The sequence below is a fragment of the Cydia pomonella genome, chromosome 14, assembly GCF_033807575.1.
Source record: "Cydia pomonella isolate Wapato2018A chromosome 14, ilCydPomo1, whole genome shotgun sequence".
Lineage (NCBI taxonomy): Eukaryota > Metazoa > Arthropoda > Insecta > Lepidoptera > Tortricidae > Cydia > Cydia pomonella.
The window spans coordinates 19,046,714-19,072,955 of record NC_084716.1 but is presented as its reverse complement, the minus strand read 5'-3'; the positions used below and the strand labels follow the sequence as shown (position 1 = coordinate 19,072,955).

Below are 26,242 nucleotides of genomic sequence, written 5' to 3'. Positions count from 1 at the left end.
CCACATACAGGATGTTTATTTTGTCACCTACAGGATGTTTTTTTTGTCACCTACAGGATGTTTATTTTGTCACCTACAGGATGTTTATTTTGTCACCTACAGGATGTTTATTTTGTCACCTACAGGTGTTTATTTTGTCACCTACAGGATGTTTATTTTGTCACCTACAGGATGTTTATTTTGTCACCTACAGGATGTTTATTTTGTCACCTACAGGTGTTTATTTTGTCACCTACAGGATGTTTATTTTGTCACCTACAGGTGTTTATTTTGTCACCTACAGGATGTTTATTTTGTCACCTACAATCATTTACGGGGTGAATATATAGGTAATACTGAGCAACGTTTACTATAGGACCAACCACGACATCGCGAATGAAAAAATTGGCGGTTTCATACATTTTGGCTGTCTGACCATAACATTTTGTCTGGGAGACAAAAAATTTTTTCCTCGATTTCGGGGTCCGTTAGTAAAAGTTGCTCAGTATTGCCTATATATTGACCTCATAAATTATTGCAGGTGGCTAAATAAACAGCCTGTACCTATTTAATCATATAATAAATATTGATAGATGCTAGGTGGTTGGATCAAGGGTCAGGGCTATATATAACCGCGAAAATCGAAGTTCGTCAATTACGGGCATTTTTCTCTGTCACTCTAATTACTTCTTAGTGAGAGTAAGAGAAATATCCCCGCAATTTGCGAATTTTGGTTTTCGTGGTAGACCTCCAGATGCAGAAAGCGGTGATCTTGGACACGGCGGCGCGGAGAGTCCGGCGGTTCCTCTCTCTGCGGCCCTGACCACCGGCAGCTTGAGCCCTGCCCCGCTACTGGCGGCACGCTAAGTTAGGTTTTTTATAATATGTTTATAAGTATTTTGTATTGTTTTGTATACATTTTTGTCTTTTTTTTTATTATTATTATTATTATTTTTATTTGAGCATATGCAATATACCAATACAAAAATTATCAATTGCAGTCGACTATAAAGATATATAGTAAGTAAGTAAGTAAATATTCTTTATAGCACCAACAATTATACATTTTACATGCATGTAAAACTACAAATAAATTTTAAAGAAAAATAGAAGCAGGTAACAACAGGCGGTCTTATCGCTAAAAAGCGATCTCTTCCAGACAACCTTTAGGTAGCAGGAAATGTAGAACTCATACAAAAGTCAACAGGTAGTGCAAGGAGCTAAACATGGAGACTATTAACATTTAATATATTTACATTTCGTAAATATTTTTAATGTCAATCGTCCTTTATATTTAGATTCATTCTCGTTACATCTTTGCCATCAAAAGACAGTTCCAAGACATACACAGCCATGCATCACTGATCACCCGATCTTCATGTTAGAAGGCCTCGCAGCTACTCGTCTCTGTAAGCATTTACGCTTTTCTATATCGGTCGGCAGTGATCACAGACTAGTTTAAAATAAAGACTAGTTCATCATACAAAGTCGAGTACTTTGCTGTACTGTTTCTAGGGTTCCGTACCCAAAGACTCCGCTGTCCATCCGTCTGTCTGTCTGTCTGTCTGTCCGTCTGTCACCAGGCTGTATCTCATGAACCGTGATAGCTAAACAGTTGAAATATTCACAGATGATGTATTTCTGTCGCCGCTATAACAACAAATACTAAAAAAGTACGGAGCCCTCGGTGGGCGAGTCCGACTTTTTTATCTCTATGTTAGACCTTAAAGGTCCCGGCTCATTATCATTATAAAAAAAATAGTGGCACATAACTTCTCTAAAATTCAAAAGCTCAACAATAATGTTCCCGTATAATCGAAACTTCTTACGAGAATCGGTTAAGAAATGCAACCTGTAGGGGAGAACGCCGGACATACGAAATCTATTTTGTCCAAGCTAAACCAATATGTAATGTATCTGGCATATTTAGACTCAGAGGATACGTCATCTTCAGTAAGCTCATCACCATTATTACCAGTATTCACGGCATTATTACCAGTTTCACATGGATTGTTTTCTGGTTTAACTATAAATTTATACACGCATCTACTGATCCTAACATTTCACATCGCTTGTAATACAACCAGTAAGTAGCTGAAATTCGTAAATTGCGGGCATCTTTCACTGTCACTCTAATTACGCTTTATTGGAGTAAAGGAGAAAGATGCCCGCAATTTGCGAACTTCTGTGTTCGCGGTCTACTCTGACCACATTTACATTTTACCAACGGCTGCCTTTTATCAACGCATATAGCAGTTTGTACTGTTTACTTCGTCTCTGGTATCGCTGAGCAGTGATGTATGGTCGGCCTATTGTGAGTCGTATCTCGCATCTGCACATCCTTATGCAAATGGGCCAGCTACTAGTCTTAGTTTAATGAGATTGTGTGTGATTGTAGGGTGTGGAGTAAATGTGTTAATTTCTAAAATCAAATAAATAATTAAATGTCTTACACAATTTGACCTAGTCCTACATTAAGCTCAATAAGGCTTTTGTTGTGTCTGTAATAAATACACAAATAAATGCCCTAACCAGGATTCGCACCTGGGACCTTCTGCTTCGTAGGAAGGGTCACTACCAACTTGGCTAGATGGCCACTTATAAAAACCTTTTTGTTTTTTTTAAATCGGCTTATTTTTTTACTCAGGCTTCAAGCAAGAAGGCGTATTCATTTCTTTTTTTATCTCAACTTGGTTTGACCTTTTTTCTTTTCAAGTTCCTGATTAAGAGGGAAGAATATTATGGCTTTGCGATCCTAGCTATTTTTTTTTTATATACGCCTACTTTGGTGTATTAGCGAAATAACGGTTTTCCATGAGATTATATTTCGGGAGAAAATGTTTTCCACTAACTAAATCTTAACAAATCACTTTGTTTTTGATGTCGATCGCTTCAGCATAATATATACTAGGTTTATACGTTTCGCTTTGAAAAAAAAACTTTTTTTGTTGTATTGCAAATAGTGAAAAAAAAGGAAAACCTAGTTTTTCATTGTGTCAATAACATACTAAAAATCATGGAGAATAGAAAATATTTAGAAGAGGAAAAACGTTTTCTCTTTTTAACCGACTTCAAAAAAGGAGGAGGTTACTCGATATCTCCGAGAATCGTGAACCGATTTTCAATTTTTTTTTTTAATCGAACGGGTATAACCCCGAGATGGTCCCGTTGGCACCAAGTCGGGGTCTACAGGTATTTGTTGTAGCAAGGTGGCGAAGATAGTACGTCGACCTTGCTTTTCCTTTCCCGACCTCTGACACAGACTAGCGGTTTGGCGACCTTTGCATTCCCTTTCATCCCGAGTGCGTTAGCTTTTACTGATATTATTTTTCTGATTGCCAAAGGAGAGTTATGTTTTTCGAGTATATGTTTGTATGTTCTCATGAATGTTTTTAGATACCCTATTAATTACCTGTACAATATATAACAGTATAAAGGTATACAAGGTAATTCAGGGGGCGTGGGGAGGATCAACAATACGCAATCAGCACACTATAAACTACTGTTTCGTAACAGTATTAGTGAAATTAGTTCTTTTTTTAGGGTTCCGTAGCCAAATGGCATAAAACGGAACCCTTATAGTTTCGCCATGTCCGTCTGTCTGTCTGTCTGTCTGTCTGTCTGTCCGAGGCTTTGCTCCGTGGTCGTTAGTGCTAGAAAGATAAAATTTGGCATGGATATATAAATCAATAAAGCCGACAAAGTCGTACAATAAAATCTAAAAATTTAATTTTTTTTAGGGTACCTCCCCTACACGTAAAGTGAGGGTGAATTTTTTTTTCGCTTCAACCCTAGAGTGTGGGGTATCGTTGGAAAGGTCTTTCAAAACTAATGGGGGTTTTCAAGAAACATTTTTTGATAAAGTGAATATATTCGGAGATAATCGCTCCGAAAGAAAAAAAAAATGTGTCCCCCCCCTCTAACTTTTGAACCATAGGTCCAAAAAATATGAAAAAAATCGTGGAAGTAGAGCTTAAGAAAGACATTAAATGAAAACTATAGCGGACATGATCAGTTTAGCTGTTTTTGAGTTATCGCAAAAAGTTTTCCCTTCATAGTAAAAAGACTTGATTTAATTAGGTACTGATTATGCAAATTTGCCTATTTGTTTAACTCAGGTGAAAGGTACCGTTTCATCCCTTGGTTAACAATTTATTATACTTTAAGCTCCAGTTTAGCTTATTGTGACGGAAGAGTAACTACGGAACCCTACACTGAGCGTGGCCCGACATGCTCTTGGCCGGTTTTTAATTATTGAAAACAGTTTTTAATTATTCACGACATGCATGGTCACCCGAGAACTAGAATACTTTCATCGAATATCGATATCCTTCTTTATTTGTGCAAAGTTTCCAATTGAATGTCATTAGAATTTGGTCACCTATTTTTGCGAAATCGTAACGTAAGTGTGATAAGTTATTTTCTTCATAATTACAGTCCTGCCTTATAACAGTTATCGGTTATGGAGGTTTTACCTATTTACTACCTAAACTTTTACTAAACAAAAAAATAAAATCATGAAAAACGTGTTTCAGTTAAATTTAATTGTGATCTATCTATTAACATTTACTGAGTGTGTAGAGTTGGTCCTGCTAACGTCTCATGAATCATTCTGTATAATGCGTCAATCATAGGGCTAAACAAAAGAACCGAGATAAATTATAACACTTATTGTAATAAATCTAAACTTTTAGTAAAATATTTCAATTCATGATATATATTTAGCATACAAGAATATTTAACAAAATATATAATGGAGTATAATTCTGCTTATTAAATCCTGCTTGACTTGAATTAATTCAAATCGATAATTATCACGTCACAGTTTAATATCAGTTTATCTATTTAGACGCATCAAGTTATTTAACATTCAAAGGATCGTCCTTGACAAAAGGTTACTCACGCGCCCCTAACATATATCTAACGTATAATTTACTAGAAACTTAGACTTTAATATCTTATCTTAAAGTCTTTTTTCAAGCGCAGGTTTAACAGATACGAGCTTGCTCACTTAGCCACACCTAATGCATCAAAAGGATAGCGATAACAAGCTCTTAAGTGTCGACGCTTGTATTATTAATTTAGATTATAATGCCGAGGAGTAAGGTTGAGTTTTGATTGGACAATTTGAACAAGATATGAGCTTTTAATATACGGCTACAATGTGTCAGTGCTTGCGCATCACTTAAGTGCAATAAAGCTTGAAGCTCATAAATGCTTATTGTGGTTAAATAGCATTGTCTGTATTGAAACAAAGGGTTGCACAATGTTGAATGTTGATTAGAAAATTGCAATGGAAGCTATAGAATTTGGCACTGGAAATGTTTAATCCTAGGAAGGCCCACCATAGGTAATTACCCTATTTTTAAATTGAATCTTATTCTATAGAAAATTGGGATGAATTTTGTTTGTTTGAGAAAGAAATGAGATGAAAGAAATGCTACTTTATTTGGTTTGTGTTAAGTGAAATGGAGTATGTATAATGGCATATTGAAATGGAGTGTATATTGTAATGTAAATTTGACCTTACGTGGTTAAATAAATTTGTTTCGATTATACATTGGTTTTGAAAATTATATGTCATTTATGATTATGACTTTGAATGCCTTAGGTAATTTTCAATAAACATGTTTATTTTTCTAATTCGAAAAATGTTTCACAAAAATTATTGATTTAAGATTTGATTGATCTGTGAAATTGATTTATGTCATGAATTTGTACAAAAATATTAATTCTAAGAAATACAGTATGTTAAAATTACGTACATTTTCCATGACGTTACTTGTTACTTTTTTTAAGTAAGTAACTTAAACAAAAATAGACCTAAAGTAAAAATGTACTTGCTCAAGAAGCATTAATTATTGGCCAATTATTCAGTTTGCTGGTCAAGTAATTTGTGTCTGAGAACATAAATGGTGTTTAATAAACAATCACCTTGTTTCGTAATAATTGGAGATGATTTACATATATATGTAACATGTAAAGATGTATATTTTAATTTTAAATTCATGTTTCAATTAACTGCCAAAAATTACTCACGGCCCGATTCGAAGAATGAGATACGATAACGATAAGTTCTGGTTTAGATAAGTTCTCATTTAGATATCGTTTGTATGTCGTATAATTGAAAGAAGCAACTCGATTCGGGCAACCAATGTCACTTTGACGTTAGAAATATCGTAGATAGATCTTATTGGGTTCACAGCGGAATCAAATAAATGTCAATTTTGACATGTCATTTAGCTATCAATCTTTTAAAGGTGTCTTAATCATTCTTTGAATCGGGCCGTATGTAACATGTTTAGAACAAAATATCGGAAATCGATCAGATAGAAATTTTATGAATTATTATATAATATTAAATATTTTATGACTAGTTTCTAAATAGCTTTTCCATTTCTGATATTGTCTTTTTAGGTCTAGACTTCGAAAGCGAGGTGAAGATATGACTTGTATACGTTTAAGCTAATAATTTATTACTGACTGATGTCCGAATTTCAGAAAAAATGTTGTATAGGTCCAATTATAAGTTTGACCCAAATAAAAACATAAATAAATGTCAATTTTCCATATAAAATGCAAAATAGATATTATGTAATACTAAAAGTTGGGTAAAATGTATTTTCAAAGCAGATAAAATAAGCAATAAAAGCAACATTGATGGCGGCTGACGAGCCGTTGATGTCTATTTGATGCGCCATTATTGCGTCCCGAGTTTCACACGCACGTTTTGCGTTTGAACGAATTTTCCTATTTTCAACAGGTTGTTTCGTGAAGTTAAAAATAATATCGGTTGACTCTGGAGTAAACAGTAAATAACACATAATATATGTAGATATATTTATTAAACATTTAAGAATAATATGATTACTTATAGATTATTATTTTTAATTCAAAATATTTTAAGTGAAAAAAAGCTTGGAATTATGTAATTTTTTTATTCATTCCAACACTATTTTTTAAGAATTTTTTATCTTAAAAAAACATTTTTATTATTATATAGGTTTTAATTAATATTTTTTATTTATTTAAAACATTGATTGTATTTATATATTTGTTTATTTATTTTTAATAGTTTTTTTAATTTACTTACGATCTTCAATTTATATCAATTAAATCTGCTAAAAATGCAGTCCCAAATTAAGTTAAAGAACACCTTTTTACATACTCATCCTAAACAATCCTCAAATAAAACTCACCTTTATCACAAAAAAAATATACACTGCACTGCACTATAGATCCGCGCGTTCTCGCGGCGCGCTCACATGGGCTTCGACGCGCAACTCACGCGGGCAATCAGTGAAAGTGCTTATATAGCTTCGCTGAGATGTTTCGGGTGTTCGCTGATATTGATGAGTTAAGGATGAGTCCTTAGGCTAACCCTGGGAAAAATACTGTTCCTATTACCCCACACTACCTAATTTAGGTAAAGGGTCATAGAGTAAATCGTCAATTACTGGCCACTTTTTTAATGACTAAAAATGAATTCTATTCACATATAAACAGACTTAATTTTTTGTAAAGGCGTCAATAACTGGTCACCAGTCAATAAATAGGCATTTAATACTTAAATTAATTCTGTATATAGGTGAATAGAATTGATTTTTAGTGTAAGGTTACCAGTTATTAAACACTGGCCAGTAATTGAAAAGCGGCCAAGTGCGAGCCGGACTTGCCCATGAAGAGTTCCGTACCATTTATGACGTATAAAAAAAACTACTCGTTCAAACCAATTTTCGGTGGAAGTTTGCATGGTAATGTATATCATAATTTTTTTTAGTTTTATCATTCTGATATTTTAGAAGTTACAGGGGGGGGGGCACACATATAACCACTTTGGAAGTGTCTCTCGCGCAAACTATTCAGTTTAGAATAATATTATATTATAAACCTCAGTATAATTTTCAGAGTTTCAGTTCTAAGTATGGGGAACCTTCAAAATTTATTGTTTTTTTTTCTATATTTGTGTAAAAATCTTAATGCGGTTCATAGAATACATCTACTTACCAAGTTTGAACATAGTTCTTATAGTTTCGGAAAAAAGTGGCTGTGACATAAACGGATAGATAGACGGACATGACGAATCCATAAGGGATTCGTTTTTTGACATTTGGCTACGGAACCCTAAAAACGGGATAAAGATGGGCCGGAGTTGCTAACTTTTGTTGTATTTTCAACAGAAGTGATCTTTTTTTTTAAATTACCTATGCTTTACCCATTTATTTTATCACAATGCAATATGCAATCATCTGAAACAGTAAAGTGCTTAACTACATATATTATAGCTTCTCTGAGATGTTTCAGGTATTCGCCTAAATAGATGAGCTAAGGATGTCTTAGAAAACTTTTTTTTTTTTTTATACTACGTCGGTGGCAAACAAGCATACGGCCCGCCTGATGGTAAGCAGTCACCGTAGCCTATGTACGCCTGCAACTCCAGAGGAGTCACATGCGCGTTGCCGACCCTAAACCCGCCCCCCCTCATTGAGCTCTGGCAACCTTACTCACCGGCAGGAACACAACACTATGAGTAGGGTCTAGTGTTATTTGGCTGCTGTTTTCTGTAAGGTGGAGGTACTTCTCCAGTTGGGCTCTGCTCTAGATCTGGAATGACATCCACTGGCTGTGCCCTACCACACAAAGCGAGATGACATTCACAATGCCCATACCTCTCTTTTGGACGTAGTTTAAGGACGTACCCGGGTCCAACTTCTCGTCAACTCGAATTATCAATAATTTTCAGATTGTTTCCTCTATGTACACCTCATATTCATAACAATCTAAAAATATCTCACAAATAGAAAATTATCTTGATGTTTCGTATTAAGGTAGACTTACCTTGATGCCAAATATCAAGTTTGTGGGTCATCTGGAAGTGCGTTAGGTTTATGATATGTCTAAATTAATCAAATAAGGATTTATTTATTTACTTAGGTTTTAGTTTTAATTGCATACTTATGTGTAGTTTTTATTCAATAAAGTTAAATACCATTGTGAATCTAATAATTATCAATATACTTATGTTTTTTTTCATCGAACTCAGATAATAAATAAATATTATCGGAAAACACACAAATTGACTAAGTCCCACAGTAAGCTCAATAAAGCTTGTGTTGAGGGTACTTAGACAACGATAATAATATGTATAATATATAAATATTTATAAATACTTAAATACATAGAAAACACCCATGACTCAGGAACAAATATCCATGCTCATCACACGAACAAATGCCCTTACCAGGATTTGAACCCGGGACCATCAGCTTCGTAGGCAGGGTCACTACCCACTAGGCCAAACCGGTCGTCAAGATTTTTTCCTATAAATAAGTACCTACACCTAATAGTCTACCTTGATATCAAATATCAAGTATCTAGGTCATCTGGAAGTGGGTTAAGTTTTGATCTATAACGCGCTTATGAATATCAAAAACGAAAACTACACCTCTGACCTCAGAAGACACCAGCGCTAGAAACAATTAGTAATGTACGTATTGTTTATATTCTAGCGTATATATTATAATTAACGTGCATTGCAATATTTTCGATTCATTTCATATACCTACTAGCTACATACAAATTGGATGCATCACATTATTTAAACAGGATGTTATCATTGCCAATAATTATGTAATATTAAGCTAATTTTACGGTAAAACAACCGTAAAATTAGCTTAATGTTATTTATTTAAACTTTATTGCACAAAGAATAAATGTAAAAATGGCAGACTTAATGCCAAAAGGCATTCTTTACCAGTCAACCATTGGGTCAAACAGAGACATGTGGAGATATTGTTAAATTATTTAACCGAAAAGTCATATATTATGATTAAATACTCGTATACTTTTGTACAAACGAATACATATTACCAAACAGTTATGTGGTAAATTTGTTAAATATCAAAAAGTGGCGCCATCTTACCGGGCATAACCGCCATACTTTTAGCCTTTGATCTATTAGATGGCGCCACTTTTTGATATTTAACAAATTAAACACATATCAGTGAAAGGATAAGGATCAAAGTCAAATGGCGTTCTAAAAGTTTTAAGACTCAGGAGTATTTGATATAAATTCCCGCTTGATAGCTCCACGCGTTCCTGAGAAAAAGAGTCTTGACAGACAGACAGACGGAAGGACGGATAACGAAGTGATCCTATTAGGGTTCCGCTTTTTTCCTTTCGAGGTGCGGAACCCTAAAAACATCATGTGATCGTTTCATCGTGTTAAAGTATGGAATTTCTCTAATGATTTTTACGCCTAAGATGAGCGCGTGCTAAACCAATAATGTAGATTCAAATCTATATAATAATATGAGCGCTCGCCTACATTGAGGTGGTCGATCGTCCTACATTACCAAAACATGTACATGTACATGGATTTGAACCTTAAAAGCACCACGATACAGCCGCTTTTTAAACGACATTATTGCTTTGGCACGGGCTCGAAACGGGAGCGTACCGCTCGCACAAAATAAACAATGGCGTTTGCTGAACAGATAAGGGTATTAGGTGTAAATATCATTGGAAAAAATTCATACATTTATGTAAAGGAATTTCATACAGCCTTACTCACCTAGGCCTGTAAGGCAACCTTCTTTTGTTTTTTTTTTTAAACGTCAAAATGTGACACGTCTTGGCAACCATAAAAAACCTACAAGCAAAATTTTGTTATTATGCTTTTTTATCTTTTTTGTGTTTTTTAGGGTTCCGTACCCAAAGGGTGAAACGGGACCCTATTACTGAGACTTCGCTGTCCGTCCGTCCGGCCGTCTGTCACCAGGCTGTATCTCATGAACCGTGATAGTTAAATAGTTGAAATTTTCACAGATGATGTATTTCTGTTGCCGCTATAACAACAAATATAATAAAATAAATGTTTAAGGAGGGCTCCCATACACCAAACATATTTTTTTTGCCGTTTTTATAAATGATGGTACGGAACCCTTTGTGCGCGAGTCCGACTCGCACTTGGCCGGTTTTTATTATTATTTCAGGGTTATTTCAAGGGTCTTTACTGAAAAATAAAACTTTATAGGGCTGTATCTCCTAAACCGTGCGTCGTAGCGCAAATATAAGCAAATTTTCGTAAAGCGTAATGGCGTACGTCCCGCGCCAAAATAATAAAAAAAATGATTTTTTTTTTATAAAATGAAGATACCTGAGTATATCTTATCTACCTAGCCTACGAAGTAAATATGTAATTTAAATAGATAGATCTATCTAACACGTACGCACTTACCTCGTAGTTTAGGGTTAAAACTTAAAACAAATCAGATATGTATAAATGAAAGTTAGATGTACTGAGACTGATATCAAATCATGATGATACTAAAAAAATTGGATTGGGCCTAATGGTAATGAGACAACCAATAAGATCGTATCTGGCTCACAAATTTACGATCTATCCGACAGTTTCACAGAAATCATAACATTCTTATCTATGTATGAATCTTTGCTACTAACAACAAGGTAGGTTTTATAGCAGGTGGGTTTATTAACAACTAGATAGGTTTTACAAGTATTCTTGACTGTTATTTCAACATTAAAGCAATATAAAAATACCGGACAAGTGCAAGTCAGACTCGCCCACCGAGGGTTCCGTACTTTTTAGTATTTGTTGTTATAGCGGCAACAGAAATACATCATCTGTGAAAATTTCAACTGTCTAACTATCGCAGTTCATGAGACAAAGCCTGGTGACAGCCGGATGGACGGGAAAATAAACCTCATCTATAGATATGTAATTTGCGCTTCAATACTGCAGCAGTATTGCTAGTGTAGTTTAAGAGTAAAGGGGACGGCCGCTTCTCCACACAATTATAGTCCCCATTTTTCTCTCTGGATATTGACATTATGAAAAATAATTTTACATAATTTGTTGTATATTAACCAGATTTTTTTGATTATTGTAAAAATTAGGAGCGAAAAACAGAATTCATACAAATTTTCAAATTCAAAGAGAATTTGAAATAGAGATGGATTGTCATAGAAAACTTTGTAGCCACAGTAAATTTACTCCTATCTTTAGACACATGATTAAAACTTTTAGAACGCCATTTGACTTTGATCTTTATTATTTCACTGATATGTGTTAAATTTGTTAAATATCAAAAATTGGCGCCATCTTATAGATCAAAGGCCAAAGGTATGGCAGCATCGTTTCGAGCGATGGCGCCGCAACCTTTGGGTTATGCCCGGTATACCTATGTATAGGTATAATTTTTAGATTTAGGTACTAACTCTTTTGAAACTGTTTTTTACTAACACAGTTACATGAAATAAATGATTTCAATTTCAAATTTGTACTATCCACAGAATTTACAGCTGAAAGTCAGGTACTACTTTAATGTTGCATACGCGGAAACTATTTCCCCAGTCTAACAATAACTGAAGATTTGTTCATCGCACGATTGCAGATGAGAATAGGCACCCACTGCGTTTGATTTTGCTGTAATACATCCGAAAACACATTCAAGTTTATACCTTGTTCCTTTACAATACAGTTCAGAATACGTTGAATGAATAGACTGTAGACATTTCTTGATTAAGTAGAAGACAAAAGATTGCCGTCAAATGAAAGAATTGGTCATTTGTCTTTGGTTCGCAGGTAGGATTTTAAATGTTACATGAATTCATTATGATGTTTATTTAGTCACCTGCAATAATTTACGGGCTGATTATATAGGTCATATTGAGCAACTTTTACTATGGGAATAATCCCGAAAACGCGAAAAATAATTCACTCTCCCAGACAGCCAAAATGTAAGAAACAAAAAATTTTTTTTCACGCCTTTTTCCCGGAGGGGTAGGCAGAAACCACGGATTCCCACTTGCTACGATCCTGACATACCTCTTTCGCTTGTTTCACTTTCATGACATTCCTCATACACCCTCATCGGTTTAGGGTGCTCCAGTGTTGTCACATACAATTTTGGCGAAATGGTAGAACAGGGTGCAAAAATAGGTAGAAATGGGTGGAGTTTAAAATGAAAAATAGGTAGCTCTACCACTCATTAGAAGTACATTTTTATGATTAAAAATGTGTATAAAATGTTTTGAATTATTTATAAGTGTTTAATATCGTGACGTTAGTACACGTGTTTATTAAAGAAATTGAAACAAAAGTTAGGATTTCCATTGTTTGTAGGTAATAAACCTGCTTGTATAATCTGTTTCTTTGGCAAGTTTTCATTAAATCTAATCTAAATTCGGTAGAAATTAAGTAATGTTCCGTCACATGTATTGAGAATTGTTTGCAATTGTACCATTTTGAAAATAGGTCGATTTCAGGCCGAGGGAGGTAGATAGGTAGAACGCAGGCAAAATAGGTAGATCTACCGAAAAATTGGTAGGTGTGACAACACTGGGGTGCTCTTGACCTAGCCTTCAGGATTTCCCTGATTTGATCAGAGAAAGTCCGCCGAGGTCTACCAATTCCAGCTCCCTCTTTTCCTTCTCCCTTATAAACTCTCTTTGTTAACCTTCTTTCACTCATTCTTTCCACGTGTCCAAACCATCTCAACATACCTTTCTCAAATAAAAGTAAAAGTTGGTCAGTATTTACATAAATATTGAAAATGACAAAAAAACACAAATAAGTTAATTTTTTTTGAAAAGTACTTATTTAAAAAATGTGTCTGTATTTTGTAATTCAGTTTCCTTAAATGTACAGTCAGATGCAGAGAGAGGTGACCCCCCCTTCATAGACTTATTGTATGCAGGGGGGTCACGTCTCTCTGCAGCTGACTTAGCCATAACCTGAAATAGAGGTTGATGGTCAAAGAAAATTTTGTAGCCACAGTAAAATTACTGCCATCTTTAACTTATCAAAAACTGGATGGCGCCACTTTTTGATATTTCCAAATTAAACACATATATATTTATTTCTAATTATCTTTGCCCGAAGTTAACGGAGTTAAAAGAAAGACCGTGTATATTAAACAATAGGCAATCAATACAATAATATAAATAGCATTAACCGAATCAGCTTCAGCAATTATGAATAACAAATTCATCCTGCACAGTTACTCAGGTGAATCAAAATTTAGTCGCAGAAAACACACAATTAACTAAAGCAAATCTAAAGTAATTCGTATTATTTGGGATACTTATTATGATAAACAGTTAAATAGTATGCAACGCCCAATTTCTGCGGAATATGGCCGACATGCCTAGCCTAATGCAGAGCTCACTGTAGTACAACAGTAGATTGTTACTCTGCTAATTTCCAGATCGCGCGAGGTTTGTGGCGGTCGGAGCCCGGGCAGCTGGTTACTGTCTACATGCCCATCCTTCACCTAATACTTTCTTGGATCCGACCTCCCTTAGACTGGCGACTGTTTTGCGACTCGGGCTTTCGGTATGTACGGCAAATATATGCTCTTGTGGCACGGACGTGGACCGCCTGGGACACCATGGATTATCTTATCAAAAAAGTGCAGGCCGTTTTTCAGGACATGCGTCGCTTAGTGACATTATCCGTCGGTCTCTTGCCACAAACTCTGTGCCTGCTCTTCTTTAGCCGACTGGCATTATCAAGGATGATGGCGAGGCCTCATCAGCATCATCGGGTGACCTTGGTTCCTTGGAGCTTGGGACCGATGTTAGTATGGGATGCTACCTGTGTAGATACACTGGCACCGTTCCACCTCCAATGGACTGATGTAAAAGCGGGCGCAGCGGCAGAAAGTGCCAAAATTTGGAAACCTAATAAATATAAGAGCCGCGGTAGAGAGTACCAATACCAATTAAGGTAAAAGTATTTTTATTTATGGAATGAGGAGTCAACAAGCGTTGACATATACTATAAAAAGCTCTTATCTGGTAACTGGTCTGTTGCTTTACATTGCGGGCTGAATTATTTTGCATGGTTAATATTTAGTTCATCTATTTCTAAGCAAACTAAAGTAAGCTGGCGATAAACTGCACAGGACCGGGATCAGTGGCGAGCAGTAGTGTTAGAGGGGTGTGTAATGTTTTTAATAATAACAATTTGCGAAATTTCATTTTTCATAATTTGAATTGCATAATTTTGATATGCAGAAATTATGATTTGGTATAAAAATAAATACAATAAAAACGAATTGCATAATTTCGAAAGTAATTATAGTTTAGTAGCATAGTAATGTATTTGCATAACAGGCAACCAGTATAATGTTCACTCTGTATACTATTTTATACTCAGAACCGTTTTTATTCATGAAAACCAACAGCATAATGTTGAAGGTGTGGTTTCACAATCAAACCACGGCAAATCGTTCATAAACTTTATTTGATTGAGTCTGCTGAAAGTTTAACCACACTGAATTACTAATTAATAAAAAAACTTAAACATTTGCATGGAACATAATCGATTTTTCTAAGCGTCAAACTGACCTACATCCGTACTTTACGTCTGTCGACATATATCATTTTACCGCAAAGCAGTGGCCAGTGTGAGTAGGAACCTCTGTGGTTCCTAAGGGATTCAGATAAACTTCATATAAACGCCTAGTGAAAATGAACAAGCAAAAATACAATTTCCGAGACATATGGTTCTGCCCATATGGTCGCAGTTCTACCTAACACTCCTCCTCGCTGCGCTCGTCGTCGTACCTAACGGCGACCAGCTTTAAAGTTGAAAAGGTAGATTGTTGTATAATTTAATAGTTTGATTGACACCAAGTATATCATAGAACACTATGTCACCATTCGTTAAAATTTAGTACTATATTTTAATTATTATACGAAATGTATGTTATAACAAGTAAAATTATTCCTAAAGATTGTTATGAAGAATGTTTTTATGATTATAGAGCATTCTGTCATTAAATTAGTATGACTAACAACTTTATATGTTTTGTTTTTATACATAATGTTTATTATGAGTTTCAATAGTAGTTAAATGAAATTATGCTAAAAGTTTGTATTAAAATTGAACGGCACCCGTGTTAGAGACCAAGACACATTTTGGGTCGCTGCGCCAGAGGAGTAAGTGAGTAAGTAAGTATTTCTAAGCAAAATTTATCTCAATATACTTTTAGGTCCTCTACTAACCATTACTTAGGTAATATGTGACAGTTGGTTGTTGTGGTACTTGTAGTGTTGTCAACATCAAAGGTTTTAAGTAACATCCGGACATAATAAAAAATCCAACTACCCAAAAAAATACTCAATCAATACTCAATTGCATATAATAGACAGGTGGAACTAACCGGCCACATAACAATCGTCAAAGTAACGGAACGTGTCGCAATAGAGCATCGGACATTGTAGCGTTATGTAAACATGTGGGTGTAAAGAAAATTACCATTTGAATATTCGGACTTCGCATTGACCGTTTTAATTTTAATTCATTTTGATTATTTATTTATTATTGCTAGCCTATATGATGTCCCACTGCAGGGCAAAGGCTGGGTCCATCCGTCTCGGTTTTGAGCAATCTCCAGCCACCCGTTAACCGTTAAATGCATGATTTTTTGTATAATTTCCTGATAAATTGAAATAGATGGATAAAAAGAAAAAAATCTTAGTAATTAAGAATTATATTTTCATCAAAATATACGTTGTAGATCTACATCATAACGCATTTAAGGGTTAAGGGGGAAGAATAGCTTTGCGATCTTGAAATAACGATACTTTTTCTACGAATTTTCATGTCAGGAGACAACGTTTTGAAAAACGAAAAATATTATCAGACAATTAATACAATCCATATTTGTTAAATAAAACTTACTTTGTATTTACTAATGCTAGTATACAGAAACCTTGTCCATACATAGGTAATAATTTTCTGTTTACTTACATAGAAAAAAAAAACAGGTGGAAAGTGGAACCAAATGAAAAAAAAATGTCGGCCAGATCGGTCGGAAATGGCGGAACATGCATTACAAATCCAAACGAATGACCAGCCTAGTCTCAAAAAGAATAATCCTTATAATGTAAAAAAAAAAAAATATTGATAAAACGCCTATTTTTCCTCATGTTTTCACTATATTGTAAATTAATTTTTAGGCACAACAGGTTGGGATAGGGACGAGCAAGGTCAACTGGTTTCAGGTTATTCCGCTTTGCACCACCTGATTTGTTCTTTTAAATAAATAAAATCTTTGGCCGAGCGATAAGAGCGTGCCTTTTTAAATCCAGAGGTCGTGGTAACCCCGTACTTATCATTTGTTGTTTACCAGACGCTTTTCGGTGAAGAAAATCATCATGAGGACACCGGAATAATCCCAATAAGGCTTAGTTTACCCTCTGGGTCGGAAAGTCAGACGGAAGTCACTTTAGTAAAAAGTAATGCCTACGCCAATTCTTGGGATAGTTGCCGAGCCGACCCAAGGCTCCCATGAGCCGTAGCAAAATGTCGGCACAACGCAAGGAAGATGATGATCAATCAGTTGTTAGATATAATTTTTCTGTAGTTTCGTTAGAAATGTTCAAAATGGTAGAAATTAGCATGAAGAACTTAAGTGCCATTATAGTGTATAACGCTTAAGACCATTGTGAGTACGCTATGATAATTACTCAACGAAGTAAATATTTTTTATTTTTACGTTTATGAATCTTATCGAGAGGTCTACAGCTCGCAGAGCCACTAGTTACACTTACTTGTTTGGCGCAATGAGCCAAAATGACCTACAAAACAAGAGCACGCCATTTTACCCGGCCCTGCGCGGATTCACGCCAGTTTTCACTGAAGCCGAGCTCACAGAGATCTACCTCCAATTTATCCGCGCACCGATACTTAGAATAACCAACAGGACGGCGTCCAGTCGGTCGACCCAAATATGCCTTCTTTACACACGATCTTCACCCATTCTTTCGATGTTTTAGTCAATCAAAATTTTTAGTAACCAAAAATAGTTGTTTTTTTAATAGCCGTATTTGTTATTGAGTATATTCATGGAAAAGGGATCACTGTCAATGATAGTGGCAGTCAGTTGGCCCGATAGTTGAGGCCAATAACATACTAAAAGCTTCGTTTATTTATATTTCGCTGAGAAATATCTCTTTGCTAACGTCCAAATCAATGGCTAAACTTCTCATGTAAAACTTTCATTAATTCATTCATTCATCCATTCACTTGTTCAATCGTTCATTCATTCATTCGTACCTTCATTCATTTATTCATTCATGCAAGTTCGCGAAGGAACAAACTTTCTACCGTTTACGAAACGTAATAATGTTAATGTGAATCCGTCAACTAGTGGGTCAGACGTCAGTGACTCACTTCATCACACATCAATGAGGACCGGTACTTGACTACTGTGTCCACTTCATTTAAATAAAGTTTTTTTTTATTATATACGTTTCTTGATTTCTGGAAAATGGAGTGTTTCCAAGGAGAAATCCTTGTAAGCTTGTTGGGTTAGCAACGCGCGTGTAAATCCACTAGGCTTGTAAGCGCCTATAGGCTACGGTGGCTGCTTAACATGAAGCGGGCCGCATATTCGTTTGCCAGGCTCGAGGTATAAAAAAAAAGAGAGCCGAAAAAATAACGACTGCTAAAATTGTTTATTGTATTAGAGTCAAATAGAAATTTTAAATCCAAATATAGAGGGTTTTCGTGACCAGAGCTTGCCATTATGTATAATATCGCCCTGGTTAAGAGGATAGGAGACGACTGCTTTTCCACACAAACGTAGTTGCCATTTTCCATGGATATTAACAAATATCGTCTGTCAAGGTGTTTCAGCAGGTAAAGGCTTGGCAGACTTATATATTCCTGAAATGAGGGTTCAAACCTAACGACTGGAAATGGTTTCATGGTGGTATCAGATGAGTATATTTAGGGGTACCGATGGTGACCTTGCTTACATACTCTTGTCTGTCAAGGTCTTTCGGCAGGAAAAGGCTTGGCAGACTTATATATTCCTGAAATGAGGGTTCATACCTAAAGACTGGAAATGGTTTCATGGTGGTATCAGATGAGTATATTTAGGGGTACCGATGGTGACCTTGCTTACATAATCTCGTCTGTCAAGGTCTTTCGGCAGGAAAAGGCTTGGCAGACTTATATATTCCTGAAATGAGGGTTCATACCTAAAGACTGGAAATGGTTTCATGGTGGTATCAGATGAGTATATTTAGGGGTACCGATGGTGACCTTGCTTATATAATCTCGTCTGTCAAGGTCTTTCGGCAGGAAAAGGCTTGGCAGACTTATATATTCCTGAAATGAGGGTTCATACCTAAAGACTGGAAATGGTTTCATGGTGGTATCAGATGAGTATATTTAGGGGTACCGATGGTGACCTTGCTTACATAATCTCGTCTGTCAAGGTGTTTCGGCAGAAAATTGCTTGGCAGACTTATATATTCCTGAAATGAGGGTTCATACCTTCCGACTGAAATTGGCTTAGATAATCTCGTCTCGTTTTTCGGTAGTAAAAGGATTGGCAGACTTATATATTCCTGAAATGAGGGTTCATTTCATACTCATACTTACCGACTAGAATTGGTTTAATGGTGATATAAGATGGGTATATTTAGAGGTCCCGATGGTCACCTTTGAGAGCGTCTGCTAAGCACTTCCGGCAAAAAAATACATATAGTGACAGATTTCGATTTCCTGTCTCTTCCAGTAAATTTCTAACTGCTGCTCTAACTATTATTTCTGTTATTTTTATTTTATTTAAATCCAGTAACTACAAATATATCTACTGGCACAAAGCCGTGACGAGTGGCGAAAAACAGGGGAGGCCTTTGCCCAGCAGTGGGACACAATGTACCTAGGCTATCAAAAAAAAAACTACAAAAAATGCCACAACATAAGTTACTATTATTTCGATGATGAGGATAAATATATCCTTTTTCGCACCGGAAATGGCTTTCTTTTTTGTACTTTCGGTAAGTTCCGCCGTGGCAGACTATCAAATTCAGACTTAGCATTTTAATGGGAAACCATTGTACATTTCATCGTGGTATCAAGTCGGTACGAAATTTGCAGTCGGCTCTTCTACCAATTAAGCAATCGATTAGTCCCAGTCCCAGTCAAATTATCCCGTGAATCATAAGTTTTTTTTTAAAGCAGGGTCAAAACCCGTAGTTGGGTTAGTTTATCCTAACGTTTTACGTGTTCATGTTATAGATATGAATGGTTGGATCTATTGAGATTAAAAAATTCTCTTTAGATCCATTTTGATAATAGTATAATTTAATGGATCTAATGATATAAGGAATTTTCCCAATAGATCCAGTTTTAACTGTCAACATAAATATTTGGATCTAACAAGAAAAACATTTCTCACTAGATCCATTTTGGATCTATGGACTGGATCTATCGAGAATGAAGGAAATTGCACAATGTACAATTTTGACAGAAACTTATTACACCTTGATCTTTGCTATTACCAGTTAACTTTTCGGTATACTATCATATCATGTCGTAAAATGAATAGCAAATCAATATTTTGGTGTTAAAACGAATGAAATACACAAATTAAAGTCGTTCAAATTGGTCTTCTAAACTGCCGTAGCTATAATATTTTAGTACTTTGCAGATTCTAAACTGTTCCATGATGCAATATTAACACTGACATTTTGAATAATGTCAAATTTAGGATAGAGGAGGTCAAATAACAATATAAAATTCTAATTTAAGATTTTTACGTAAGTTTCGGAGAATTCGTAGGTGCAGGACTTCAATTAAATATGCATGCATTTTGTTGGTGATAATTGAAGAGGAGAATAAGTTTTTGGGAATAATTTCATTTTTGGTACAAGCTTTTATCGCTGACTGTACTTTACTTTCCACAGGCAACTAATAGTCATCGAGATAATTCTAAATACCCCAAACACAATTAGGTTACATTGTTTTATCGCAGAGCTCCCACAGCCACCTCCTGTCTCCATCATCAGATGAACTCGATGGTACCATAATATTGCATTGTCACCTAACTTACATATGTATGCAAATTTTCAGCTTCAACGGAAACTGGGACCCACTTGGGTCAAATTTAACTTGCAAGATTTAACCCGTACAAACATACATTGCAAGTTAAATAAAAGCTTGTTAAAATACGACTTATAGAAATGAAATAAAGTTGTGAATTAATAAAAGTTCGAGATAAAACCTAACGTTCAAGGTAATCACTTTAAAAATGAAATAGTAGAAAACAAACTAGGTATTAAATACTTTATTTTTTTCAAAATTTCCCAGTTCTAGGTCATAATCAATTCATTGAACCTTTTTCCCTGGCCTTCAAATATACGGCGGTAAACGAAGCTATCCTATTAAGTAATTTGTACCGTTGATTGCTATACCCAGTGATTATCAGTAGGTAGGTAACTAGAAATAATAAATACCGTGCATAATCGAATTAAGGTAAAGGCTTTTCGAATTAAAGTTTGATTGTCAAAATACAAATATATTTTAATTAACATTTTAAAAACCCTTGACGTGGGATTTGGCAACAAATAAAATATTCTTAAACGCAGTTCTTAATCAAAGAAATATTCTTGAATATCATCATTGGCTACATCATCTGTTGTAGATGCTTGTTGCGGCGCTTGTGGGTTTATGGGGCTGGGCATCGCCGTTGGTAGCTACAATGCCGGATGTAGAGGTCTGGAGGCCTAGGGCAATAAAGGAGAGGAGGCCCCCTGGCCCCAAATTATTTTCCAAATAAAATGGTAAATTTTCCGAAGTCTCTATTGTGGGGGCCCCTCCTTTGTGGAGGCCCCGGGGCTGTAGCCCCGGTTGCCCTCCCCTAAATCCAGCCCTGGGTAGCTATATAGTCCTATAGCAGCGCGTCATTTCTTCCCACATCGATCGCACACAAATCGTGAGTCCGCAGGAGGTGGTAGAGCAGGATGAAGACTTTTCTGCTTAAGGTGCTCCAGCCAGTCATCGTCGTGCTTTGATATTCCGACTTTAATGTCGTGACGCCATTCCGGTGTAATTTCGGCGCGTTTCTCCCAACCGTCGGTCCCAATGCCAAAACTATCCATGCCCCGCTTACAGAAGTCCTTAAATCTTAGAGTTGGACGCCCAACAGGTATTTTTACGTCTGCTATCCCACCCAGCATTACTTGGCGTGGTAGTCTCTCAGGGTTCATGCGATGAACGTGACCGAGCCAGCGAAGTCTCTGCTTTAACATAGCAGTTAAGCTGCAGCAATGTATTCTTGAGAGTACTACCTCGTTACTAACTTTATCTTGCCAAGTAACTCCAAGTATAGTCCTCAGGCAGCGCATATGGAAAGCCTTGAGTTTGCGTTCTTGATTCGCGTTTGTAGTCCATTTTTCTGATGCATACAGAAATACACGTAGAACCCAGATCTGGTATACAAGGACTTTGGTATATGTAGTGAGCATACGGTTTCTCCATACGCGCGCGAAAAGCTTCCCAAAAACAGTTGATGCTCTGCCTGTCCAAGTACCTATTTCCTTGTCGAGAGATAGTGTCTGGGTGGTCGTAGAGCCAAGATAGCAGAAATGGTAGCAATATTTCTGCACGTATTTGATAATATTTTTGTTGCTAATGCATGATTATTAAGACATTGAAACGCGGATGTAGTTTAACACAAAACGCATCAAAAAGTCATCTTTACATATTTATAGCAATAAGCGTGATTTAAGCCTCATTATTTGTGATCTGATGATTGATCGTTCATTATCCTATTGATGATTTAATGATCCCGACTGACATTTAAATAGCTACAGTTTTATTTAAATCGAAACATGTCAAATGTCACTTCATTCTCATATAGACTCGTTTAAATAACTGTTATGTTTATTATGACCAAGATCGAAGAGCGGTGTTTATTATAATGTTGTGCAGTATAACTACACGACGATGGGATACCCTGTCTGACCTGGTGGGTAGTGACCCTGCCTGTGAAATTACATTCGTCACATAGTATCTTCCAACTACTGGCAAAAACATCACAGTCAGGAGCTGATTTGACAAGTGCGTTTAGGTATTGTAAGGCGCGAACTAATGGTGAGTTCCTGTACGCCACAGTGCGCGCTTTAGGAATTGCCAGTAAGTCGCGCTTACGTGGCCCAAATTTCGTCTTTGATTGAAACAGAGGGGGCACTAGAAGGCGTAAAAGTTGCGAGACCAGCTGTGGACAGTCCGAATCCCCACGTATTATTCGGCACGCCCCGGTCACGAGAGCATAATTACGCCTCACTTCCAAGGAGTTAAAGCCCAGGGTGCCAAGCAGAAATTTCGTTGGGTAAAGGAAGGGATAGTACCCATAGGTTTTTTTATATAAGAATCGCAAAAACGCCTTTTGAATTTTCTCTAGAAGCAGGGCATAAGTGACCTCGTGGGGGTTCCACACTATAGACGCTGCCTCCAGTTTGCTCCTAATAATGTCCTATATATAAATATAGGCAACGATATACATATTTAACCCTCTGCGACTGATGTGCGGTATATCAGACACCACCAAATAAATTTCTTCTTGCTATGTCGGCCTACGCCGCGATATAGCTCTGTCTCGCTCAGTACCTTCCTCAAATGACTCGCGGCATCGGACAGTGTCGCCTGAGCGGCGTCACGGTGCACACACCGGGAGATACGAGCTATGGGTGTCCCACAGACGTGAGTACAGCAATAAGTCCTGAGTCTGACATACCTTACTTGTTTTAGGTATTATTCAACTCAGAAAAAAAAAACACTTTATTATTATTAGGGTGTTGCGGGCCTTAGAGTGCCACGTCGACCAAGCAACCTATTTTGACGGCTTTAAAGTTCATTACTAATGCCTTACTTACCAATTCTTTGGGCCGTAATGCTTTGTACCTCACTTGCAATACGTGCCGCCCTAAGTAGGTATTTCTTTTTGACATTAGTGGTCCACAGGAACAGAAAATGTGCATTGCAGTCTGCTCTCAGAACCTGCATGTCGCATCTTGTTTCTTCCCAATTTGAAACATGTGTTTGTTCAACTTACCACGTAAACTATCACTTATAACAAACCTTCGTAATAAAATACTACCGTAAGTACCGTATCGATTCACATCCTAAAGATACAGTAAAATCGGAAGAATATCAATGTCTATAAACATTGAACTTTAATCCGTAAATAATTACAACAATTACGCGTTTACCGGCGCTCGTAACTGAAGGAAACAATAAAATTAGTAACATATAATAGATACCGCAATCGAGTAAGATTTGAGGGCACAGCTTAGTTAATAAAAGATTGTTCATTATAAGGCTAAAGGGCCAAGTAAAGTCCTGAATAAGCTACCCACTTATCTGACGAATAAAGTCATCGTTGGCGTTTCACAATCTTCAAATGAGGTAGATACAGTGCTTAGTGTTGCAGGAAGTTTTATTTGTCAGTTAATTTATTTGCTATCCAATACTTTACTTGGACATTATGAAACCGGCCCCAAGCGTATACTGAGACGCAGGCGACACCGTTACACGCAGTGCAGGGCCGCCCAAATTTTGTAAAGTACGGAACGTCCTGGCGCCGCAGTGTGCGTAGCTGAAGGATGTTCCATACTTTACAAAATCGGATCTGCCCTGTGCTGCGTGGAACTGTGTCGCCTGCATCTCATCATATACTGAACCTAAACGTACCGTTCAAATTCAGTAGTCCGAATAGCACTAGCATTACTGCAGCATTATTACAGCGTTACATTACTGCCGACTGTCGGCAACGATCCGGGCAGGAACATCGATTTTGATATTTTGGTATAATATTTTGGAGTAATACGATATGTCATGTTGCAATACTGCCGATTCAAGACTCCAGTTCAATGCAGTAACGACGTTTGCTACTTTAACCGACAACATATTTGTTCTAATGCCAGTTTGTGCATCCACGATAGGGAGTGACTTCAGTTTTATTTACAACGAATCTACCATAGACGTTACAGTCCGCCTGATGGTAAGCAGTCTCCGTAGCCTATGTATGCCAGCAACTTTCGACCCTAGTATTCCGCATCCTCGTAGAGCTGATGATAGACTACCAGACATATACGTTTTATAAAATGAAAACTAGGTGAAAATACTTTTAGGCGACAGAACAGCGTGACCCCTTTGATTCGTCTGTTCCGTTCATCCGTGTCATCAATCAATCAATCATTTATTTGTAGTAACACAATGAAATGCATGCAAATACAATTTATGAAGAACATTACAGCACTGGTAATGGTGTAATGTTAACATTGCTAAGAGAAAAAGTACATGTCAAAATGAAAAATATCAAAAAAATAAAAATTAATTACAATTATAAATACAGTTAAAAAAGTTACATTATCAGTATTTAAATGACAGTTCATTTGATATAGGAAAATTAAATTAAGAAAACTAATATAAGCAAATAGAAGACTAGAGAGAAGAATTCGTATCACATGCTCTGTACCCGTACTATGAGTCACTGACAATGCCAAAACTGACATATACACTACCGAGAACGTAATTTACTTTCTATAAATCTCTCTCGCACTTACATGCGAGTAGGAGCGAGATGCATAGAAAGTAAGTTACGTTCTCGATAGCGTTTATGTCAGTGCCGAGCTGGTGGTAGCCACACTGTTCTATTCTATGGCAAAGATAACATCTTGGACAGCCAATGCGTTTTCAATTAACGTCCAAACGTTAACTGCGATGTTTCTAAACAATGCCAGCGAAAACAGACTTGCTTTCGAAATACGCAGACGACTTTTGAATAACACCTACGTTTGAATTAGCCTTTACTCGTTGGGCTACTATTTTATTTAGATAATCTACTTTTTTTATTACAATTGATCTATCGACATGTTGTCCAGCTATTTGGAACTTATTACATAGTTATGACGACCGGTCTGGCCTAGTGGGTAGTGACCCTGACTATGAAGCCGATGGTCCTGGGTTCGAATCCAGGGTATTTATTCGTGTGATGAGCACGGATATTTGTTCCTGAATCATGGGTGTTTTCTATGTATTTAAGTATTTATAAATATTTATATTATATACATATATCAATGTCTAAGTACCCTCAACACAAGCCTTATTGAGCTTACTGTGGGACTTTAGTCAATTTGTGTAATAATGTCTTATAATATTTATTTACAAGGCAAATTTTGGCCACCGAGTGAAACGCAAAAATTTTCACCACGCTAATAGGGCGAGGAAAATACTAAGTGTAAAGCCTTTCAAATTAAATCCAAATTAATACTATTAAGGGCCACCCGACACTAGCGTCTTTTGAGCGTCAGCGTCAAGTCAGCGCTATGGAAAATGGCGTCGCTGCGCAGTTGCGCCAACGTTGCGTCGAGCAGCAGCCATCAGGTTGATTAGACGCCGTCGCTCGGGTCGCTAGTGTATTATTATTCA

General features: G+C 36.4%; 1 protein-coding gene across 1 annotated transcript in view; it reads right to left on the bottom strand.

Annotated features, from left to right (window-relative positions):
- Positions 1-7,252, bottom strand: part of LOC133525154 (mucin-2-like) — a 115,014-nt gene extending 107,762 nt beyond the window's left edge. The window contains 1 exon segment of the mRNA XM_061861417.1: positions 7,179-7,252. The gene's annotated coding sequence lies outside the window, so the exon portion shown is untranslated.
- Positions 7,253-26,242: the final 18,990 nt, after the last annotated feature.